Source organism: Maniola hyperantus, chromosome 20, assembly GCF_902806685.2.
Source record: "Maniola hyperantus chromosome 20, iAphHyp1.2, whole genome shotgun sequence".
Classification (NCBI taxonomy): domain Eukaryota; kingdom Metazoa; phylum Arthropoda; class Insecta; order Lepidoptera; family Nymphalidae; genus Maniola; species Maniola hyperantus.
The window spans coordinates 8432490-8457634 of record NC_048555.1 but is presented as its reverse complement, the minus strand read 5'-3'; the positions used below and the strand labels follow the sequence as shown (position 1 = coordinate 8457634).

General features: G+C 37.0%; 1 protein-coding gene across 8 annotated transcripts in view; it reads right to left on the bottom strand.

Moving 5' to 3' along the window:
- Window positions 1-25145, bottom strand: part of Dg (Dystroglycan) — a 126720-nt gene that overhangs the window by 31302 nt on the left and 70273 nt on the right. For all 8 annotated transcript variants that reach the window (XM_069505262.1, XM_069505263.1, XM_069505264.1 and 5 more), the window contains one exon: window positions 13134-13183. The gene's annotated coding sequence lies outside the window, so the exon portion shown is untranslated. The remainder of the gene's footprint in view (window positions 1-13133; window positions 13184-25145) is intronic.

The following is a 25145-nucleotide window of genomic DNA, read 5'->3' as shown; positions in this document are numbered from 1 at the left end:
GAAGTGTGGTGATTATATACCCAATAGTCAACACGGAATACCATCTAAAACAAAAGTCCTGACTCACTTACTGACTGACTCATCAAGACCCAATCCAAACCCTTAGACTTAGAAAGCTGAAATTTGGCACAGAGGTTCCCTTTGTAGACTGGATTTTCCGAAATTAGTACATAAAGCTTATTATGCGTGTAGTGTAGGTATCTTTGTTTTTATATCAATACCTCCAAACACTCACAAATGAGAAATGTAGAGCTTATTTTATTCCCTATCGGCTAAACAAAGTTGAAAATGAATTGTACCGTGGAGTAGTAGTAGTGGTAGTAGTTTGCTAAGTACCAAAGCACCAACTTTTTCAATCCATTACTCATAATCAGCAGGGATATTTCCAGCAATAATAGTTTCTCGTTCATATTTATTAAGGAACCATAAAAGGGCGGAGGTGTTTTCAGAGTTTCGTACCCCAAGGGTGCCAACGGTGCCTATTACTAATCCTCCGCTGTCCGTTTGTCTGTCAGCGGGCTGTATTTCAAGATCCATAACTAGTATAGTTTTCACTAATGTACCCTGTAGTTTTCACAGAGCGTGTATTCATATTGCCACTATACAACAAATAATATAAAATTCAACTTTGTAAATTAAAAAGGACAAGCTTGTACGATGGTACGGAACCCTTCGTGTGCGAGTCCGACTCGCACTTAGGTATTAAGACATGTATTATTCCATAAAGAAATTTCCACTTACATGGAACTTACAGGCTATTAAAAGTGGGTTACAAAATTTCATCTTGAAGCGCACAGTGAATACATATTAGGTACCTAATTAAAATAGGTTAAGTAGGTAATCATAGATTATATACATTTCTAATTTCTAGTAGGTACATGTTAAGTATGATATTATTTTATAATAATTAGTATAATAATTATACTAGTAGGTAGTTTTAAAATTTTAAAGCACCATCATAACAAATATATACCGACGCATCGCGGGTCGATCGACGAACGACGCGAGCCACGGCTGTGTCGACATGTTTTTTTTAGTATTTCTCAGTTTAGTAGGGATGGGGATAAACTGAGCGCCCTCTAAAACATCCATTCGCTTATGGATTTATAAGCGAATGGATATTTTAAAGTACGCTGGTGAATGTTCACAGAATCTGCTCTCGAATGAGATCGGGGGCAACATTAGGAGAATCGCCGAAAAGGGGATAGTATCTACCACAGCTTAGCGAACGTACAGTTTAAAAAACCGGCCAAGTACGTGGCGGCCACGCGCAGTGTAGGGTTCCGTAGTCACAATCCTCGAAAAACAGATGTAACTCCTTAACCTGTAAACCCTACTTAGCCATGATAGTTTTCCTTTAAAATTGATTATATATAATACTGCTGTGACTTTTTTCACGTTCCTATATGCTACCATTTGGCTGATAGAGGGGGGGGGGGGGGGACACTTGACTCTAATAAAAATTAACACTTTAAAACATCATATTTTACAAACGGATCTAGTAATCAAAAAATGATGTTCCCAGACCCACAGTATTTTTAAAAGACCTATTCAACGATACCCCACACTATGGGGTAGACGAGAAAAAAAAGTTCATCCCTACTACCCTAAAAAAAATATTTATCAAAATTTTATTTCACCACTTAGTCGGCGTGATTAATATTTATACCCATGCCAAATTAATGATTTCTAGCACTAATAGTCTCTGAGAATAACCGAGGATTGACGGACGGACAGACAGACAGACAGACGGACGGACATGGCGAAACTATAAGGGTTCCTTGTTTACTACGGAACCCTAAAACGACCGTACTTGCACAAAGAAAACACAAAGATATTCATTTTCACCTTCAATGGCGCAGAGCGGTGTGCACTGTGACCGCAATATAATTATGAGTGTGAGGTTCGAGGTGTATTTCGGGCTCGTGAAATTGCTATATGCTGTAAAACACTTAACAATTTTTGTCATATAAATAAACAAAGTAGTAGGATATATCTAGGTACTGATTCTGATCGCAACAAAATCATTTAGAGTAGGTTCTTATTTGCATCTTTTTCTATCAGTGTAGTAAGTAAGGAAAGGACAGCCAAACTTAATTAAATTTGAAACTGTCAAACCTGACGACTTTAGGCGCCAGTCTTGAGGATAGTGTTTTTGTAAAGTATCACTAAAACTGAAATCCTTAAGTTTTAAAATTTATTTTCCGTCTTTTTTAGCAATATAAAAAAGAAAAAGATGCAGATATCTAAATTCTATTTAGAGAAAAACCTTTGAATCAACGCCACTGTTTCCAAACTGTAATATTGCTAATCTGTGATAGCATTGAGAAAATTGCAGCTACAAAATTATACACGTATTGCTCCAAAGCGTCTTGGGTTTGGGACTTGGGTCAAAAGACCTCGAACATTTGCATGTAAATATAAAACGGGCCGTATTAGGATATGTAACCTAAAAAGAAGATATAAAGATTCTCTCAACAATTTAGAAGGTAGAGGCGTAACGAAAAAACCTACGTACAAAAATATTACGTAAGTTTTCCAATATGAATAGAACTGTACAATATTTACGGATACTTTTAGTTTATTTTATCAATAGGTATAAAAAATAGATGCGGGCCAGATGTGGGCATGCTACACATAGAAGAGTAATAATAAATCTTTATTATTCTAGGTAAAATGATGCCCGCGACTTCGTCCGCGTGTATTTAGATTTTTACAATCCCGTGGGGAGTCTTTGATTTGCCGGGATGAAAAGTAGCCTATGCCACTCTCCAGTTCTTTAACCATATGCCTTCAAAGAAATCATGAATCGTGTGATTGAAGAACAAACCAACAAACAAAGATACTTTATAATATGGATATTGAGATAGTGATTCTAGTTAAGTGTTAGTGTAATTGATTTTTGGTTTGTCCTGCAATCACGCCGCAACGGAGTAACGAATTGACGTGATTTTTATGCATGGATATAAATAATTAAAGACTCGGAAAGCGACATAGGCTACTTTTTAGTCTAGAAAATAAAAGAGTTCCCACGGGATTTTTAAACCAATTTTTTTATTCAGATACAAGATAGCCATTGACTGCAATCTCACCTGGTGGTAAGTGGCGATGCAGTCTAAGATAAAAGCGGGCTAACCTGGAAGGGGTATGCCGTATGACAGTTTTTATTAAACCCACCCCATTGGTTTCTTTCTATACGGCATCGTACTGCAACGCTAAAATCGCGTGGCGACACGGCTTTGCCGGTAGGGTGATAACTAGCTAGACCAGAAATTTAGAAATTTTAAAATTCCAAACCTCTACTGGGAATAGAACCCGGGATCTCCCACTAATAAGACAACCTCCCTTACCACTTAGTTGTTTATTATATTATGCTCACTGAAATCTCCGAAGCTGTAATATTCAAAGTTAAAGCATTCTATTTCGAAAGCGGAAATCACGTGCGGCTATTTCTCGCCACTGCTGCAGTCTGCACCATAATGTCGTAGTTCCCAGTACTGAGGTACAGTGGGCATCAACAAACGTGTGTCGCTAGGGCACGCAAATGCAAGAAGGCACATAATTAACCAGTGGTTTCTGAAATGCTGTTAATTGATCAAAGTAGCGATCTGTTAGTCGTTGATCATTTGCCTAATCCCAAAACCAGCAACGATTCGTAGAGATACCTGTAAGTATATTTATCAGAATTGATTTACGGTCGAAATTAGTGATCAACTAGCTTATACCCGCGACTTTGTCAGTGTTGACCACACAAATTTCGAACCCCTATTTTACCCCCTTAGGGATTGAATTTTCAAAAATCCTCTCTTAGCGGATGTCTACGTCATAATAGCTTTCTGCATGCCAAATTTCAGCCCGATCCGTCCAGTAGTTTGAGCTGTGCGTTGATAGATTAGTCAGTCAGTCACCTTTTCGTTTTATATGTATATTTAGATCTATCTGTAATTTGTTGATAAATTATTTTAGCAACGCAACAAATAATCACGTTTTTAAGTAACTTATGGGCAGATTACAGATCAATGATCAATGGTACTGGCAAAAATTGGTAAATGAATGTCAAGGTGATAATTTCTTAAACGACTTGTTAAATTCTAATGAACACCATGCCTTCATTGTTGTAGTATCTCGAAAACTTCATTATCATCGGTAATATTTTCATTATCATCATCAACCGATAGACGTCCACTGCTGGACATAGGTCTCTTGTAGGGACTTCCACACGCCACGGTCTTGCGCCGCCTGAATCTAGTGGCTCCCTGCGATTCGTCTGATGTCGTCCGTCCACCTAGTGGGGGTCTTCCAACACTGCGTCTTCCGGTGCGAGGTCACCATTCCAGCACCTTGGGACCCCAACGTCTAACGGTTTTACGAACGATGTGTCCTGTCCATTTCCACTTCAGCTTCGTAACCCGTTAAGCTAATCAAATAATAATAATAATATTTTACTAAATATAATTTGGGCTGCCAGTTATGGGTAGATACTAGAACATAAACTCTACCCAGGTGTTAATCATGAGCCTTGACACAAGTTGCGACGTTCAGATTTTATAGAAATTAGAGGCTGAGTGTACTATTCAAATTTTATGTGTGACTTATGCGCTCTCTTGTATAACAAATCATCGGCCATCGATGGCCACCCACGCGTCATCGGTCGTATTTCTTAGGGGGAAAAGGGCATTGTTCCTTTCATATGGTGCATAATACCTTATACAGGTGACTTTCGAAATTAAAACATAAACAGGTCACACTAATGTGGTAACTAAGAGGCTTGAAAGAAGGTGGATTTTGCGGTGAGGGTGCTAACGAACTTAATTCTTTTTATAATTTTTTTGATGATAAACATCAGTTTATGGACAAAGGCATCGCTCTTTACTCGGCAGCAAGTTCTGACATTATCGGCACAGAGAAAGTTGAAAGAAATCAGGTGTATTGCCCATGATTTCACCGTCATTAACTTGCAATATTTTCATAATATGTTTACTATTAAATTTTAACAAGGGCGTTTGGTAAATTAGGTGCCTACCTACATGTACAATATTATCATAGGCCTTCTAGTAGCCTACTTGGCTAGTAATACCTACGTACGTCCTCCTCCAAATGTAGATAAATTTTACCTGTAAAATATTATCAGTAAAACTTTTTTGCTCATTTTTAAATGACTATTAATTTAATTAATGAATAATAATGAAAAAAGTGCATTTTCTGTTGTTTATAGTTAAATAAAAAAAACGTTTTATCAATATAACAATTATAATTTATAATTATAATTATAATTAACTATAAGTCGGGATGGATTTTTTTCTAAGCTCTGTGTTAACGGAGGCGACTCCAAAATATGTAATCTTCCATTTCAGAAGTTAACTAGTAATAAATCTATTCGGAACAATAGTAACGTTTTAAAATAGCCTTGATTTATAGGTTAATGCATTGGCAACTCAAATCAGGTGGCAGGGCTACGAGGTGGTATAGAGATCGTATCCAGGACGTGTGCCAAGTCGTTATTGTTATTATTAAAGAAATTAGTGGATTTCTGAGGCATAATTTTACGACTTTACCGTCCTGTCGCATATATTGGAATTTTATCGCAGCTATAAACTATTTATCTATAGGCTGTTTCACGATCGGATTGCATTCTGCATGCATGATTTTATAAAGATAGATCGAACTTATTAGTATTGTTTAAAATAGTTACATGTAGAGATCGTTGATTGAAAACACGTTTGTTTTCTTACTAGCTGACTCTCTTTGTGGAGGACCACGTTAAAAAGGGAACCTACATACAAAACTTTAAGTTTCTAGACCTAGCGCAGCGGTTTGAGCTGTACGTTGGAATGTCAGCCAGTCAGTGTAGCTAACTGTTGTGAACTGTTGTACAGAATCTCAAAACCAAATTTAGTGCTATCGTTTTCCGCTGGGAGCATTATGATGAAAAATAGCTGGAATACATTTATACCTGTCAGTTTACTCGTAGTTTAGAGATTGTGTATAACATATTCAACCACAATTTCTCCATTTATCCATACTCCATACTAATATTATAAATGCGAAAGTGTTTCTGTCAGCTGTCTGTCTGTCTGCTAGCTTTTCACGGCCCATCCGTTTAACCGATTTTGATGAAACTTGGTATAGAGATAGTTTGCATCCCGGTGTAGGACATAGGCTACTTTTGATCCCGGCAAATTAAAGAGTTCCCACGGGATTTTTAAAAACCTAAATCCACGCGGACGAAGTCACGGGCATAATCTAGTGTATCAATATTTCTGCACGTAACATGAGCTAATTGCAAAAAAAGAATAGACACAATTTTATTTTTTTGTTGAACTATGTTACTTTGATAAGGCAAAATATGATAAAGAGAGCAGAGCATCTGGCGTGTGATCCGGCTACAGAGGTGAAGGTTCAAGCCACAATATCTGCAATTTTATCGACTTCTAGATTGTAGTATGCAGATTTTGTAACTAATTAAGTTTAGTATATTTTTTAATAACATTAAAGACATAAACAAGGAAACTCATTAAAAATAACGAAGATTGTAAATGAAACCAAACTAATATTATAAAATCGAAAGTGTCTCTGTCTGTCTGCTAGCTTTTCACGGCCCAACAGTTTAACCGATTTTGAAGAAATTTGGTACAAAGTTATCTTACATTCCAGGAACGGACACAGGCTACTTTTTATCCCGGAAAATCATGAATTACCATGGGATAATCAACGGCCCATCCACTTAACCGAATTATATGAAATTTGGCCCAGAGGTAGCTTGCGTCCCGGAAATTGACATAAGCAACTTTTATTGCTGGAAAAGCAAATAGTTCCCACGGAATTTTTAAAAATCTACATCCACGCGGACAAAGTCGCAGCTAGTAAGAAATATATACTTAATAAACTTAATAAAATAAAATAAATAAGAAATCGGTAAGCGGCACAAGTATGCCTCTCTTAGAGAGAGTCACATTTTTGTTCTGTTTGCAGTGGACATCTTGGACTTAGAGACATTTCGTCTTAGTGCTAAAAATCTTGTACGGGACATTCTGGTAACAGAAGGGCTGGCTCAACTTTTGCGCAAAGGATCAACCTCGCTGTCCAACGCGGCAATGCAGCCACTACTTATTCTTGGCACCATTCCAGGCTCGCATGATTTGTACAGTATACTTAATCGGACAAGGCTAGTTTAAAGTTTTATTATAACATTTTCAATTTAAAAAAAATATTAATTGTAAATTATTCATGACATTTGGTGTAACAGTGCAAATACTTGCTTCCTAAGCAAAACAGGGCTTGGTTTTTGAGTCAACGTAACTTCAAAACATAAGGAATCGCACGAACTTATTTAGGTTATTTCGCAGACAAATTATTCTTTTTCCCGTTTCCTTATTTGGGCGTACGAACCGCAATACGCGTAACCTCCATTTCGCTAAAGATCTAAGATTTGTATTTGCGCTTCTTTTCCCCGTGTTCCGTAAAGAACAAAGGGGATATGTCGGGCAACCCATTATCCAAGAGTAACCTATATTTTTCCTGGTCAAGGTAAGTAGTATGTGGCTGCAGCCCTGCTTTCGTCGGCCAAGGTTGAATTGTTGATTGTTTACTGAGTTTTTTAGTGCAACAAAGCGCGAACTGCATAAAGCCTGCATATCATTAATTAATGCCACGAGAGAAATAAAAATTCAATTTCATACAATTCTATTCTACGTTTATTTGGTTTGAAGCGGTAAATGGGCACAAACAGCTTCACTTATATAACGTAGCATGAAGATTCGATGTAGTTTTATGCGATAGGGTTTTTGTTACACATAGCTACAATGTAAGCACTTTTGAAATAAAAAGATATAAGCTCAATATTTTACCCAAGTAATTTATTTACGTTTTCGATTCGCAATAGATTCACCACATGATACTTACTTTAGGTACTTTTCGTCTACGAAACCACCATGAAAAGATCATGAATATAAAATCAACGAGTCTGTCATGGTCTACAATATGTCTACAATTCTCGTTTTACCCTATTTTTGGTTAATGTGTGGTGTCTGCTTTATACATTCACTAAAGGCTCCGAGCCCGGAGCAAGCGCGCTCCATTTTAGGCTGCATCACCACCTGCCACCAGGTCTGATTGCAGCCAAGCGCTAGTAAGCAAAGCACTCATGTGCTCGGAGTATAGAACGTAATATGTCATTGCTGCAATGTAAACAGCGATGATACATTTCATTTACTTCCATGCAACTGTTATGTTTACTCAAGCCCGTTCAATATCGACATGTACGTTCACAGTCTACCAGGCAATCATAACAGATACGGTGATATTTATATAAAAGCTATATTGCGTCCGCGTCGGTAAACGTCAGCTTTGCGCTGCACAGTGATTTATACGTGGCCAATAACGATTCTTCGTATCGCGGGCTGTTCTCCACTCGGTAGATTTATTTTCAAAACGACTTCCTATTGACTTTAAGAACCGCCCTCGTTGAATGTATTGCCTTTTCATTGTATGTATGTTTCTTGTATGGAATGTAGTTGTCATCTACATAATAATACATAGATAAAAGAGACCATAAGTACCTAATAGCGAAAACTTTTTATGATACGGAAATGTCGAAGAGTTCCGTGCATTATAAACTCCATGAATACCTACTGGAAAACCTAAGATATTCTTACGAGTATCTGCCGGACCTCCCACCCCTTTGGGGGTTATCTCCCATAATTCAGTTTTTTTATGAATGTACATTGTATAACCATGACGCTCTGTCACTAGTCTTCGAATCGTAGCCAACTTATATCATAACTGCATGAATATATTCTTTGAAAACAAAACTTTACAAGTTACAGATTGATACAATTTCGTCCTACGGATCCTAGCATTAACTCTACTCTTTACTTGGGAAAATGGAAGCACAAATGTTTCCGTATAATTTGAAACGAAATAAATTTATACGATCGATATTTTTATTCGGATAATGGTGCAGTAATGTTTAATTCTAAGGCAAGTTATAATTTTGGAATAAAGGGTTACACCAGGGCAAAGGCTTACTCATGTAGCGACAATGTACCTAAACTTAAGCCTTAAAGGCTTTCGGATCGTCTGATGTCCGTGAATGGGTAATGCACTTCAGACTGGTTCGGGGAACGGGAATTTATTTGTCTCACTTCGCGCCCACTTTGAAGCGCATTTGGCTGTATTGTATGCATTTGCATGGAATTCGTTGTGGGATGGAAGTTGGTGAGCTGTTTTAACAGTTGGCTGATAAAGTCTTTACTTGGAGACTTGGGAGGGAGAATCTGATTTCTTTACAATAAAACTCAAGAGAGGCTTTATTGAAGTACTAGCTTATGCTCGCGACTTCGTCCGCGTGAACTGCACAAATTTCAAACACCTATTTTAACCCCTTAAGGGTTGAATCTTCAAAAATCCTTTCTTAGTGGATGCCTACGTCATAATAGCTATCTGTTTGCCTAATTTCAGCTCTATCCCTCCAGTGGTTTGAGCTGTGCGTTGATTGAGTCAGTCAGTCAATCAGTCACCTTTTCCTTTTATAATATATTTAAGATGTAGTTGGTTCTTGAAAAGTTATTTTGAACGAACGATTTTAAGCTTATTTCGTGATTTAACGACATAATTTATAATGTAAATTTCGGGTACGTAATATTTTGCTGGACAGCTCGTAAATTTCCCGTGAAAAGAACAAGAAAGCTTGTAATTCGATACTACCCGTGTCAGCTTCAACTTAAACTCACGCAGCACCACAGTCCCGTCGTGACCACGACTCATGTAAAATATCGATAACTCAATATTATCATATTAACCGTGTCAGGCGGGTGACGTGGGGGTGTGCGGGGCGTCCGCCCGCCTCATACTCCTATTGCCATGTTGACCTGTCGCGAACTATACCTACACAATATTTACATAATATTGTTTTGAACAGTCGATCAGTTTGGAAAAGCTAACCATCGACGGCACTTAAAAAATAATTTTATAGGTGTGAGCACGTTTAAATCACAATTATCATTTTTTACTGACGAGCAGAGCATTCACCGTTTTAAAAGGATTTTTAAAACTAATTTCATCGTTTCAAACTCTTTCGATGGTCTTTCTGTGTAATGTACATTTTTATTATTGGTGAACGCTCTCTCGGTTTATTCCCCCAGGGGTATTTTATCTGTAAAGTCTTCCACATCCGCACCATCCATATAGCTCAGCACGTGATTTACGGCAGTCGCCCGCGCTGTCTAGACGGGGCGCTAAACTCTGCACGATGGTGTTGGTGTCATATTGATAGCAAGAGAGCCATCACTTTTTTTAAGGTTCCGTATCTCAAAGGAAAAAAGGAACCCTTGTAAGATCACTTCATTGTCTGTCTGTCGTGTCTGTCAAGAAACATATAGGGTACTTCCCGTTGACCTAGAATCATGAAAGGCAGGTAGGTAGATCTTATAGCACACGTAAGGAGAAAATCAGAAAACCGTGAATTTGTGGTTACATTACAAAATTTAAATTAAAAAGTGTTCATGAACAAATAATTAATATTTTCAACTTTCAAAGTAAGGTCAGTATACGAAGTGGAGTAACACATAAAAGGGTCTTACCTGTACAGTCCAATGTCGAAAAAATACGACTGTAGACCCTCGGACGCGAGTCTGACTCGCAATTGGTCGGTTTTTTTATTCGCCAAGTTAGCCGTTGACTTTAAATGGTAGTAAAACCCGTAGGAGCTAACCAAAGTAAATGACATAACTCAGCGAGTTGCGAAGCTGAAGTGGCATTAAATAATTTCCTTGAAGTGTAGGTAAACACTAAAAAAATTATAAAAAAATGAAGTGGCATTGTTGGCAAAATCCAGTTCCAATCTATGTTTAAAATTTCAAGCCTCTAGCTCATCGGAAAGTTAGTTTAAAATCGATTGCATTCCTTTTCTCATCACACTAACTGACACACTGAATATATTTAACAATTCATAGCCTATATTCTACATTTCGAGCTTCTAGCTCATCGGAAAGTTAGCGAGTTAATAAAAACTGTTAAAAATATCATTGGCTGTCAATTGCAAAAATAGCCCTTTGATATATTTTGCAGTTAGGAATGATCAATAATACAAGTTATGTGTATTGGAAAGGCCTTTTTCTATCGAATGAGCTGACGTCTGCTTTTAGCACAAAAGATGTTTTTATTTTCTCAAAGTTGGCATGAATACAGTCGTCTTTCAAACGCCAATTGTTTTAGCCTTTAGAGGTGAACTGTTCGAGTAAGATTATTTTTCAGTCCATTTCACATCAGGCTGCTGGCATTACTTAACGAAATTGTAACGCGAAAATTTGTACAGCAGGCGAGAATTCCGCCCGTCATTTCATTCACTTGGATGACGTTTTGGAACTCACTTTACTGATAAATAGAATAAAGTGGTATGGAGTTCGTAGATAAAAAGACTATCATCTACATTTGTACTGAGAACAAAGTATTAAGACTAAGTTAAATAACAACTAGCTATGATTGACTTCAGTCACACACACACACACACACACACACACACACACACACACACACACACACACACGCACACACACACACACACACACGCACACATTATTGTTACTGAAATAGCCTAATTTAAATTTAAATTTGTACTCCATATTAATCGATGGATCCAAGGGAAGGCTGCGGCGCCCGTAACACAGGTTTACCTAGCACGGACGCCAAAGCACTCCTTCAGGTTCTCATATTTTTATTGTTTCTACCTTTTTTATGTGTACTAGTTTTAAGGAGTCTTTGTCTTGTACAACATTTTTGAATAAATAAATATAAATATAAATATAAAAATATATAAATAAGGAGAGTCACAGTAGTCCGACGCCTTTGATCTTGTGGTACTTAAATGACAACCACGACTATCCTTCAATCTTAAACATAGGTTCCGAAATTACTGGGGCCGTGTCCGGTCGCTCCCTCCTCACCTTCTTGTCGCACGGTTGCTGTCTAGACGGCTTTGTCGAACCTCTGTAGGTAATAACTAATAACATACTGTGCTTACTCCGTGCTGAGAATCTTAGACTTGACTGAGGTCGATGATAACTTATAATTCAGTCAAGATAGAAACTTGCTTACAACTTACCTACTTTGCAGAAAAAGTTACAATTTTATTAACTTCTTAGGCAAATTTGTTCTTTCAGTAAAGAGGAAGTGAACATAGTACCTATGCTATATAATTTTACTTTCAAGACAGCCCATGGTAGCAATATTCGATATCGCAGCGTAATATCTTGGTAATGTGCCACGCTGCAGCTGAAGCTATGCCAAATGGCGGATATTATCAATATCACATAATATTTTATGTGAGTGCTAAGTGAGCCATTTAAAGTGTACAATTATACAGGGTACGAGCTTATAAGCAGGAGCATAACACATAGGCAAAAAGATACTTACTGCCTTGATGCTATTGATTACTCTATATCTCTGTTCTGTCACAACACTCCTTATGCAGTTGTCATAGTATCAACTCACGAATCATGGCAATTCATCAACGAGCTGTACGAATTCGATACCGGTATAAGCTACCGCTTCGCTATAGCTTATACCCCATGTTTCCAGCCGTATCTACTGTAAACCTCACACATATATGGTAAGACCTTGTCTTCCCATATTCACAGAAATAAATTATATCTATATAAATAAAAATTAATAGGCAATTGTACGAAAAGATCCGCTCGACCGATTGGGCAGATTTTTTGGGAAATTGCACCCGCGCGAAGCCGGCGCGGGTCGCTTGTTTCATCTACAAAACAATAAGGTATGATACGTATGTGTGAGTGTTTGCATTTAACTACAAAAAAACCAAGTCCAAAAAATATGAATTTATGCAACAACTCATAAGCATGCATACTGGAGGCAACTTTATGAGCATAGCATGCAAATAGGGTAATAAACTTGAGCCAAAACGCATGCCTTTCTTATTTCTAAGGGAGTGAAATAGTGGTTTGAAATTTGTGTAGTCCACGCGGATGAAGTCGTGAGCATAAGCTAATAATAAATAATTCTCTAAAATTCTCTGCTTTTCGATGTTCCAGTTTCACTTGTTTCAGAATTTAATAAATTATCTTTCGACTGTATTTTCCGTCAGTATTTTCTGCTATAAGTAAATAACTCACTTGTTTAATTAGTAGCCGCGAGGGACGGCGTAACAGGAACTATGTATGGCCTGCAACAATAAAGAGAATTTTTATTAATACTAGGAATATTTTTATAGAAAAAAAAAACTGGCTAACTTACAATTAAGCAAATTGCAGTTGTCTCTGAACTGGTGACTCGAATGTACCTTATAATTAAATGTTAACTCGTGGATTACCATTAAATTAATCTGCAAATTATGGTGCAGGTGTTTTCTCAGGATAAAAAGCCTCATTTATGTTTTATACAGCATGTTTCGGCTTTGAGCCTTTCGCTGACTTCGGGTTAGTAGTAAATAGAAATAGATATTAAGTATGGAAATATAGTCACAAAGCTAAATATCGACGAAACGATTATAAAGGAGAGTAAAGAGATATACAGAACGTAATAAAAGTTCATAGAGGAAAACGCATTCCATTATAAAATGTAATTTTCTAATACAAGGGTTAACTGCCCTCTATAGGATATTGCTCTTTCTTTATGCTCGTGAATGCGTACATCTATTATGTGAAGTTTACGTTGTATGAGGAGATACTACAAGTAAAATGTTCAATGCATTGTACTATGCTGAGGATGCAGATTGTAGGTATATATTACCAACCTACCTACTCATATTATTCACTTCACTAGAGACTAGTGAAGTGTTACTAAGAACTTCAAGAAGAAGTTTCAAAACTGAAACTGAATTTGTATTTTCAAACTTCCGTACTCCTTACTTTTGAAAAGCACTAAATATTATCTTAAAACTGTATTGGTTAATAAATAGGCTTAAGAAATAGTTTGTAATATTGAAACTCGTACTTGAGAAGGAAACGTGCCGTAGGTACATAGCTAAATATGGATGATGCAAGCATCAGGATTAAGGAGTTGGATCTAGAAATTTTTATGAGACCATTTCGTAAACTTTCTCTATTGATAAAAAAAATTGCAAATCGATTCAGAAATCTCGGAGAAATCGGTGAACATACGTAGAAAAAACGGGTCGAATTGAGAACCTCCTCCTGTTTCGGATGCTAGCTAAAAAATATGAAGTAGTCAAAAACCAAAATAAGCCGTACGAGTCAATTTAATAAACAAAAAACAAAAACTCGTAATACGTATTTTAACTAAAATAAATATAATTGAATTTGACTACATAATCAATGGCACAAACTTACCCAGAGTGACTACCGTTAGAGATCTGGGTATCCAAGTTGATACTAAACTTTCAATGGATGTCCATATTGATATGGTAGTAAATAGAGCTTACAAACAATTGGGTTTCATCAAACGGGTAACCCGTTCTTTTAGTAATGTGGAATGCATAAAAACACTTTACTTCGCGTATGTCCGGAGTATTCTAGAATATGCGTGTAATATCTGGTCGCCTCAATACATAATATATGCCCATAGGCTTGAAACCATACAGAGGCAGTTTCTTAAATACTTAGCTTTTAAAGACTTTAAAAAATTTAATAGTTATGAGGAAGCGTGTACTCACTACGGTATCGGCTCACTGGAACATAGAAGGGAACAATGTGATATGTTGTTACTGCAAGCAATTTTAACCGGCTCAATCGATTGTCCTAGCTTACTCTCAGCCTTTTCATTTAATGCTCAACCTTTAAGAACGCGTCACACGCGCCTTCTAAATGTTCCCAAATCTAACTCAAATTATGCGCGAAATTCTATAATTCCACGCTTGGTACGTACTTATAACAATCAGTTCGCTGAGTTTGACTTATTTTACCTATCAAACAATAAATTTAAAAAGGAATTAAGAAACTATCATCGTAAAACAAAAAAAAAAGTAGCTAACATCTAAATATGCATGCAATCATACACTCCCATTTACACACACACACACATGCACACACGCTCACACATACTCATAAGCACACACTCACACACGCATACACACACACATACAATCATACACACACTGTTGTAATTTTATTTTATTATTGTATATACCTACATTTATTCTAACTCTATTCTGTTAAAATAGTTTAATTATAATTTTAAGTAATCTCTTTTGGCCTTCTGTTATACCTAGATTTAAATTTAAATAATAATTATGTATTTGCGCTGTTGATTACTTTCAAATAAACAAAATAAACAAAATAAAACTACGTAATCGTTAACGGATTGAGTAAAGAAGTCGAAAACGAAAATAAGTCACCGACAACCGGCACGCGAAACGGTGATAAACCGAACTGGTCAAGTGCATGTCGTGATTTCTTTCGCGTGATGAATGCCTCGCACCTTTTGTGATACAATTGTTTATAGGCTATTATGATGGCTATTAGTTACATACGTTCATCAGAGTTTCGAATGACGTACGAGTTTTATATCCGTCGTATAAACTTTCATCGAATTTAATTAGGTACATTCTTTTTATAATTTATAATTATAATTTATTAATTTTTGGTCTGGTCTGGCGGGAGGCTACGGCCGTGGCTAGTTACCACCCTACTGGCTAAGCCGTGCCACCAAACTTTATATATTATTTATAATTTTTATGATAGTGTTTTTACCTACACTTCAAAGAAATTTCTAAATAATTTTAAATAGATACGTATCAAAAATTTCGGAACCGCCAGGATTCGACCGCTAAGCCATGGTTCACTTGCCGACTTGATAAATATAGTAAAAAAGCAATAATATGTCATATCTCGTTCAAAAAGCTGCATTGTTATAATATGAGCATTTGAAAGTAGTTTCGATAACTGCAAATTGTCGCTACTAGATGGCATTAACAGTCGCTTCAGTACAGAGTGAACATACATATTATCACAAATTTCGTCACTGGCGAGCGTCGGGCGCGATCCCAGGAGACGCAGGTTCGAATCCTGCTAGCTCCGCAATTTTCGATATGTATTTAAAATTATTTAGGTACATTCTTTACAAAAATCTTTTACGAAATCTCTACGCGTTTGGCGCACTCTGGATTTCCAAAGACTAGTAGTACAATGTAACAGAATTATGATGAGGAAGACAAATGTACATTTTGAAATTAATTCGGGCTTTGTTACCGTCTTAAGACGGCGCGGCGCGGCTGGTGGAATCGGGTCTTTGCTCTGATACGAGGATTTGTATTCGTGTAAAGTACTAGTAGCTAGTACTAGGTATGTTAGAAATAGATTTATCTTAGAAACAGAGAATTTCAAACGATATTAAATACACGGCCCCCTACAATGGTATAGTGCGGCGCGCCAAGTGGCGGTAAGTAGCGTTAGTAGTGACGGCGAATACAGCTGGTAAGAACGCAAAATTTGGTTGTTTATGTACCAAAAACATATTCATAATTCGGAACATTACAAAGGATAACTTATATCTAGGAGTAATCTCTTCTAGAAGGTCCTAGAAAGTAACCCCGCCACTTTTCCGGCACTTACCACTTCTGTATTTAATCACTCTATTCCACTCCTATCATTCCGAACCAGTGGTAGATGCATCCGACTATTCGAAAGTACTTGTAAAAGTTTATTCGAATAAAAAAGATTTTTATTTTATTTATTTATTTATTTATTTATCTGACTCTCATGTAACCCAATTTGCTTTTAAAAAGTCAGAATACCATTTGATAATGGTAGGTATTTGATTAGTGCGCTAAAATAAAGTAAATCAAAATCGAATTTTTCATCATCCCACGTTCACAATTGGTTACTTATCGGAAAGAGCTGGCGAATGCACTTCTGTTCGGTGCCGGGAATAGAATTCTTTTATTTCCACACCAGTATTAAAACTCGTCGCAGAGCGGGCGTACGAGGCTGAGCTTCCGGTTCCGCACCAACTTCGTCCTTACATCCTGACCTATTTCCAACTCGGATAAAAGGATATTCCAATGTGGCAACAACAGCTTACTGTGTAGAACATAAAATTGTATATTAGATAATATGAACTTTTAGATAGTGAACCATATTTTTTTCCGGTTTCTGATGTTTACTTACAGAAATAGCCAATGACGGAGAAGGGACGCCATTTATGCATTTTGAATGGTTTATATTATAAACTAGCGACCAACCGCGGCTTCACTCGCCAAAAATGTAAATCCTATTTATCCTGTATCTTCGAAAAATCCGGGTTTATTCCTTGTTTGCATACCTTCATTGTTGAAATGGAGACGGATTGCATTTGGATTGACGGTGAAAAAGCTCAATTTTTAAAAACTGGTTCAGCAAGTGTGTACATGGTAGTGTGATCAAAGTGTGATGAATATTCAACCAACAGTTCTATTTTTGAAAATTGGCAATGACGTAGGCTCGCGGCGTTGTTGCGTCGGTTAATTTACATTAGCCATGCGGTTTATGTTACATGTTACTTGAGCGAACAATGCGCAATTCAGGTGATTGTTTTATAAAATAAAATAAAAAATCATCTTTAAAAGTATCAAAGAAGCATTGCTATCTAATCCGATGGCAGTGCAGTCTAAGATTTAAGATGACAATGGACAACTTGTGAGGGGTATCATGGCAGTTTAATTACACCCATAGTTACTCCTATTTGGTTTTGAAACGGCATCGTACCAGAACGCTATATCGCTTGGTTGCATGTCTTTGTTGGTAGGGTAACTAACCATGGCCATAATCTCCCACCAGATCAGACCAGAGACAATTGCCGAATGCTACTATCGGGCATCGATCTCGGGACCTCTCACATCACATCGCTTACCACTGCATCAGCACCGTGAAAGCACTTGGAGGTTCGTCACATTTACCATGCAGACAACACAAAAATGGCCCCCAAAATCTACCTGCTAGAAAAATTGTAGGTCCGGAAAAGTATAAGCATCTGTCGTAGAATCGATTCGATTTATGACGGAGAGATGGATAGGTAAACAGGTTCAAAAAGAAGATACAAAATTTAAATAGATGAATATCCTAGATACAAGACAGATAAAGGTAGATACTAAATGCTCGTAAAGTAGAGTAGATTGTATGCACTGTGAGTCAGCAAAAGATTTTCTAAGTAAATATTTTTCCGACTCATTAGTAGTAGGAACGTGAATAACCCAATTTTCAAGTAAAAGCCTTGTTCATAGTTTGTTCGTAGAATGTTCCCAGTTTCCCACATCGTCTTTGTTAAATGCTTGCCGAGACAACAGGCTGAGACTCTCGACATCGTTCAAACTACACGAAGACGCCAAAATTGAGTCAGCCTTTTGTATTTGATACTTCAGCTATATGTGGTTTTAAGTTGGAAACTGTTAAGCGACTGTTGAAAGGTGTTACATATTATGTACATGTAACAAACCTTTGAAAGTGAACTCAAGCAAAGACTTGAGATACCTATTCTACTGAGTGGGAGACCTATATTTGGTCACACGTGACACTTTAATATATATACCTAACATATGGTTACATTATAAGGATAGATAATTTAATTAGTTGAAATGTGGTGATGAAATAAAAGAGTTTTCTTTCTTTTTTTCTATTCAAGGTGTAGCATGGAGTACCATGGTTTTGATAAGAAAGCTTAGAATTACTCACAGAATGAAGTGTCTCTAGTTATTAAATTAGATGAAAGATCAGCAAATAAAGACTTGAGTTACTCATTTCAGCTCAGTATAGCATCAGGTACTATGGGTGTGATAAAAAAAGCTTGGAATTACTCAGCAGACAATGAAAAGAGCTTTGCTTAGAGTCTACGTGCTCAAATCAGAAATAAGATCAGAAAAAGAACAAAAGTAAGTAACTAACATAATATAACTAGTTCATCGAATCACAAACTGAACTGAACACAGTACCATGGGCAGAAGCCTATAGCTCAGATCACCATAAACGCACCGCACTGGAAAGCACAGAGACACAAGTAAGCACAAGAGTTGGTGTGTGGAAATTTCTTCAAGAGATCACCCAGCAAGCAATGGGCTTTCATCGATTGGCACGGCAACGAATATACTATTATCATATACCTCAAGATCAGAAGAAGTTCCAATATGGCAATTTATAAAAACCAATACCCTTTTCCGTTTCGAAAACACTCCACACACTACCTACTATTTTGTAGCTATACGTACATTCAAACCTAAAAGGCTAGTAAACTAAAACACTACGAAATGTTTCGACGGACTAAATAATTCCTCATGTAGGTAAGTTTGATTATCACCGCTGTGAGCTCCAAACTAACATTTAAAAGCTTTCGCATATTCATTCCAAAAGTTTCGTAATTCCCTTTGGTCCGAAGCGGGCGGAGATTCGCCGCTAAAATGTTTAAAACTTGAACTGCTGAATGAGAGTTAACTTTTTAAATAGTTGAAAGGAACATTTTACAGTCCGCAGGTACTCTACTTTCATTTTCTATTTTTTTATCCCGTGCTTATTTTTGTTTTTCCTACTTCCAGCTATTTCTCTTTCTCATCTGCTAAAATAACGTCAGTGAACTGCAGCGAACTGCAGCCTACGAATTACACTCCACACTCTATTAATTTATACGCTGGACCTACGATTGCCAAGCTGTTTTTGAAACAACTTGATTTTCGGCATATTGGCACTGATAGCAGCAGTGAGCGTACTCTGAACTATATTACCTTAGTGATGAGGCATACGTCAACATAGTGTCAGCATGCAGACCATTTACTATTAATGATATTTATTTATATAATTTTGAGCATGTAGATACATAGTTTGATTATGATATAAAATAATATGAATTTTCTAAAAAATCGACCGAATAATCTTCCTTTTTTGCAAACTTTATGAACACCCCGATCTTTAATCGCGATTTCTCAAAATCTTGAATTTTTGAAATAGGTCTCTGTAATTTCAAGGGTGCGATTTGAAACAAAGTGTCAATTTTAATTCCCAGTACGTTTGGTGAGGCACTTTTCGAACTGGTACAAAAATATCTGTCACTTTGTATGGCACATGTCTTCCAGTGTACCTACTTGTATAAGTCCATTTTGTTAGAAAATGAACCTATAATTATAAAATTGTTTATTTTCCTTAAACATTGTCAGTGATTTATTGAAAAATGATAAGATGAATAATATGTTCTAAGAGAGGATTTTTGAAAACAAAAATGACACATCATATCAAACTAAGTACTACTTACTTATTAAGATGACTCAATAATATGAGGTCATATTATAATCATGAGTCTTTGTTTGCATTTTAAAAATAGTGCACTTACGCAAGGTTTAATTCATAATTATTATAATTATGGAATTTATTTCATTTACCATTTTCAATAAGAATTTCCATGTTAAGAAATGTTTTCAAAAGTTTACAGCATAGGTATACCTACTCGTATAACGATAAATTAATTGATTACTTACAACAGTGAGTGAGCGATTACAAATTGATTTACATTAGTAAATTAATCAATAGATTCATCAATTAATGTTATTAAAATTTATCCTTGCGCCAATTTAAATGAAATGGAGCAATGTTGTGAACCGTGTCGATGATTGTTTTTATTGGTACTCGTATGTTGTAATAAATGAAACGATAATAAATCAGAAGACTACACACCATACCTATACCGTCACCACTATCGGTTCATAATGATAATGATAGTCATTATATTGTAAGCAAATTTTTGGCAGACCTCCCTGGCGCAGTGGTAATAGCACTGTGGTCTTATCAGGGGGAGATCCCGGGTTCGATTCCTGGCAGGGTTTTGGAATTTTATCAGGGTAGCCCGCTTCCATCTTAGACTGCATCATCACTTACCACTAGATGAGATTGCAGTCAAGGGCTAACTTTTATCTGAATTAAAAAAAATTAAACTCCACTTTTCCAAAAAAAAAAAAAAAAATTGTTAAAAAAGCCAATTAAATAAATTTAAAAACTGCACTTTCTGAGTAAACATTTTCAAAGCGCCCAATTTTATTAAATTGTTTAACAGCTAGAACGGAGGACCATTTTTCCTTACTACACATTGATTGGATCGTAAATCGATAGCAGCTGTTGCTGAAATTAAATTGAGTGGCAATTTAAGAGAAATTGAAATTGGGGGATATTATGGAGCGTGTCACTGGTTTCGTGGACGATCGATTTTAATGGCATTTAACAATAATTATGGTCCAATAAATTAAATGGTAGGGACTAATATATAAAACTAATGAAAAACTAGAAGGGTCTTTTTCAATTTGAAGATAATTAATCAATTAAGCAGATACTTTTGTTGTAAATGGAGAAGTACATACATACACAAAGTTCCATCTGCTAACAGCTAGAATTTATTATAGGTATATCTCGCTAGCTCTTCTCTTTTCTTCATACTCGCAATCTGCATTAGTCTGTGAAGCTTATAACTCCAAAGTGGATTTCAATGCGGTTCTCACGCTCATTTAAACTATATGGCGAATAAAGTTTAAACACAAAATACCTTCTTATTAGTGGTTTTAGGCTATGGAATTGGAATACGTAAGTTCGAACTCCCATGGAAGCCGGGGCGAGTCAGATAGTCAAGTACCTACTGATGCTTATAAGTGTTTGTCAGTCAATTTGGCAAGGAAACAAAATCTGGAGATGGACATTATAGGCTACTTTTAACCGCCGCAAAGTTCGTTTTCCAAAAGAAAACAAAAACCCACGCAAACAAAGTCGATGGAAACAGCTAGAGAGTAGAGACTATAAATATACGTTGGTTATAATACCGTATCTTATTTTGTGAACAATTTGTAGCTTGTTATTTTTGTGGTTATTGTGTTTTGAATATTGCATTGCATTTAACAATCGATATTTCATTTCTATACGAATTTATTTACCCTATATATGTATTAAAAAAAATTATTTATTTATCTTTCATATGATTATGAACCAAGAAAACCAAGATCTTTGGAAAATCTACCGAAATTTACTTGCGATCAACACTCAGCTCACTTTAGTACTCCAGTCAGCCTTAACGCAAAAGGAGTCGTCAGCCGTCAATCTACATCTACACTAATATTATAAAGAGGAAAACTTTGTTTGTTTGTTTGTTTGTTTGTTTGTTTGTTTGTACTGAATAGGCTCAAAAACTACTGGACCGATTTTAAAAATTCTTTCACCAGTAGAAAGCTACATTATTCCTGAGTGACATAGGCTATACGGGATCGTTAAAAACCTAAATCTACGCGGGCGAAGCCGCGGGGATCAGCTAGTTACGTATAATTTCGTTCAAGCCCTGAATAAAAGAAATGCCTTAATAATAAAAGCTTAACAGCGCGTAGCGAATTACTGTAGGAGTGGTCTGAAGCTGTTACCCATTTCGACACCATCGATTAGTGTTGTGAGTTATGTGTGGACTATGGAGGCCGTTTATGATGTCATCTGGGCCAGCAGTCAATTGTCGTCGTGCTGCGAATGTGTACGCAACATCAATAATTTCACCAGTTTAAAAGTAATCTTACAAGGGGCTCATAAAAGGGCTATGACAATAAATCTTGCTGAGTAATTAAAAGCAATGGTATGTTTATTCAATAGTAAGGTACGCACTATTCAATAGTAGGGTACTTATAACGTAGCTTTGCTTTTGATGTCAAGGCAGCGCGTTTCTTGTAGACGAAAACTTCTCACCGCGCTGCCTGGCTCCACCGACGGATACCTATAGTACGCGCCAGGTTGAGATAGCGATCGAGAATGGGACGCCACGCACACCCGCACAGCCCCCGCGCTAACTCGGTGCGAGATAGCGCGGATGACGTACAGGTATGCGGGGCGTCTCCCCACGCCTCATACCCCGATTGCCATCTCGACCTATCGCGTGCTATTACGCTTTTCGAGCATTCTGAATCGACCGTATTGTCGCGCAAAGCAATACCTCGCATAGTTGCTGCGCTAAGAATATCGTATAGGTAGAGTAACGACCAATCGAATACACATACTACTGAATATGGTAGTAGAGATGGAAAATAAGCGGTTACTCACGGTCAGAAGCTAGTCCGTTCAAAGAGCACCCTAATAAATGACCTCTATGTAATACAATAGACAGGGTATTCTGGACAAAATTATAATTTTTGCTTACAACTTGATGTCCAAGCGTCTTAATAATTTTGACAGCTTCATAGAACACGATTTTTGTTTGAAATTGCCTTTCTACATGTACTAATTTAGTTCAACGGCCTTAGCATACTAAACCGAGTAGATACTCGAAGATATTAGTAGGAATTTTACTCAGCTTATAAATAACCAGTAAGTACCTATTACAGTTATTTGAATCGTCATGGCCCATTTGCCTCTCTTTCTACCACTAAGGAATCGTGGATTTATGACCAGGCAAAGCACTTCTGACTTTTTTTATATTCAATTGATATTTACTGCTTTTCGATAAAAAACTACGTAAGATAACCTACGTTTCGAGCCAAAAAGGAGATATGGATTGGACATGTCAGCAAAATAGATTTACGTGAAAGCTTTTTCTCCGGTCTTTTGTGAAAAATTGTTTTGGTCCAGCATTGAAGGTCATTTACATACGGGACACATAAAAGGAGGGAGGGACAGATCTACTTGAGAAACTATATTTTATGGATTTTATCATAAAAATGTTGTTTATCGAGTGACGAAAAGCCCTCGAGGAAAAATTACGTGGGTAGGTAACCTTATTTGAAAAATACGTAACGCATGATCTGAAAAGTGTACTGGTTATAAAATGAAAATTCTAGATCTCAACAACGCGACAGCTTGTAATGCGTGTAAGCCTGGGAAGCTTAGTGTTATCTAGGTATAAATACCAAGACTATTTTTAGTGGTAAAGTTTTGGCTTAGAGGCATTATCTTAAAGATTACGTGTTACTTACTATAAAAGTGGGGGAAAAACGTTAGTGGAAATTACCAACCTTAGTGAAAATTTACGACAAGACCGATATTAGCAACAAATTACGGTTCTAAAATGTTTTAAATGAAATGAAGTGAATTTGTTTTACAGTCGAAACATGCAACGCTATTTTTTCATCAATACATTTGAAAATGAAATGAAATGATTTATTTGTTCTACAAAGGTCTTTTTAAAAATTGTGCCAGGGACCCTGAAGTAAGTTTGCAAAACCTGTATCGCAGGGTCCCAAAGAAGAAAAGACATTGAACTTGTTCTTCTGAGGCGTTGTCATGATACAACGCGAATGCGCGATCAATCATCATCATCATCATCAACCGATAGACGTCCACAGCTGGACATAGCTTGTACCTTAGGGACTGCCACACGCCTCGTCTTGCGCCGCCTGAATCAAACATACCTACACTAATTGGCATTCGCGCAATGATCGCGTATTCGCGCTCAGACACGAGCACGCGAGCGCGCTTCGCTTACTCGCGCGATGATCGGGTGGTGTTAGAAGCGACGCCTGACGTGGACTACTAGATTGAGAAGGAGACCTTAACTGGGTTTATCCGCACAGTACGCGACAGGTTGAGATGGCAGTCGGGGTCACTCGCGCTCGCCCGCACCGGGTCAGCGCGGGGACTGTGCGGGTGTGCGGGGCATCCCCCCGCCTCATACCCCGATTGCTATCTCAACCTGTCGCGGACTATAGTTATTGGCGTGGACTTTACACACTTTCGCGTAACAAACCTACCAGCATGCATCAACATGACGGGCTATTATCATTTTCGTTGCATCTGACATAGTCAGAATAGAATAGAATAGAATAGAATGTTTTTTTATTCATGTAAACTTTTTACAAGTACTTATGAATAATCAGGTAGTTTTAATTTACCACTGGTTCGGAATGCAGTCAGCAATGAATTAACTGTGTAGTGGTATATAAAACAGCAGATAGCTAAATAGGACAGGCAGACGCATAAGGATTCGTCCGTTTAGCGAATTCAAATATTACAAACACGATCATTGGCAAAGTCCACATGTTACGTGACAAATCAATTGCATCAATAGAGTGAATCGACGGAGATGCGGAGGCATTGTCCTCGCGCTTAGTCACCCCGAACTAAACATGCGATAACTTTCTTATCCTGTTGCTAAACCAACAAATCGAATGTGAATAGGTACTATTTAATTGTATTGTAATGCTATTCACTCGACTGATTCCCTGTATTAATTAAATTAAGCAACTCTTTACTTCCCTAAATGTG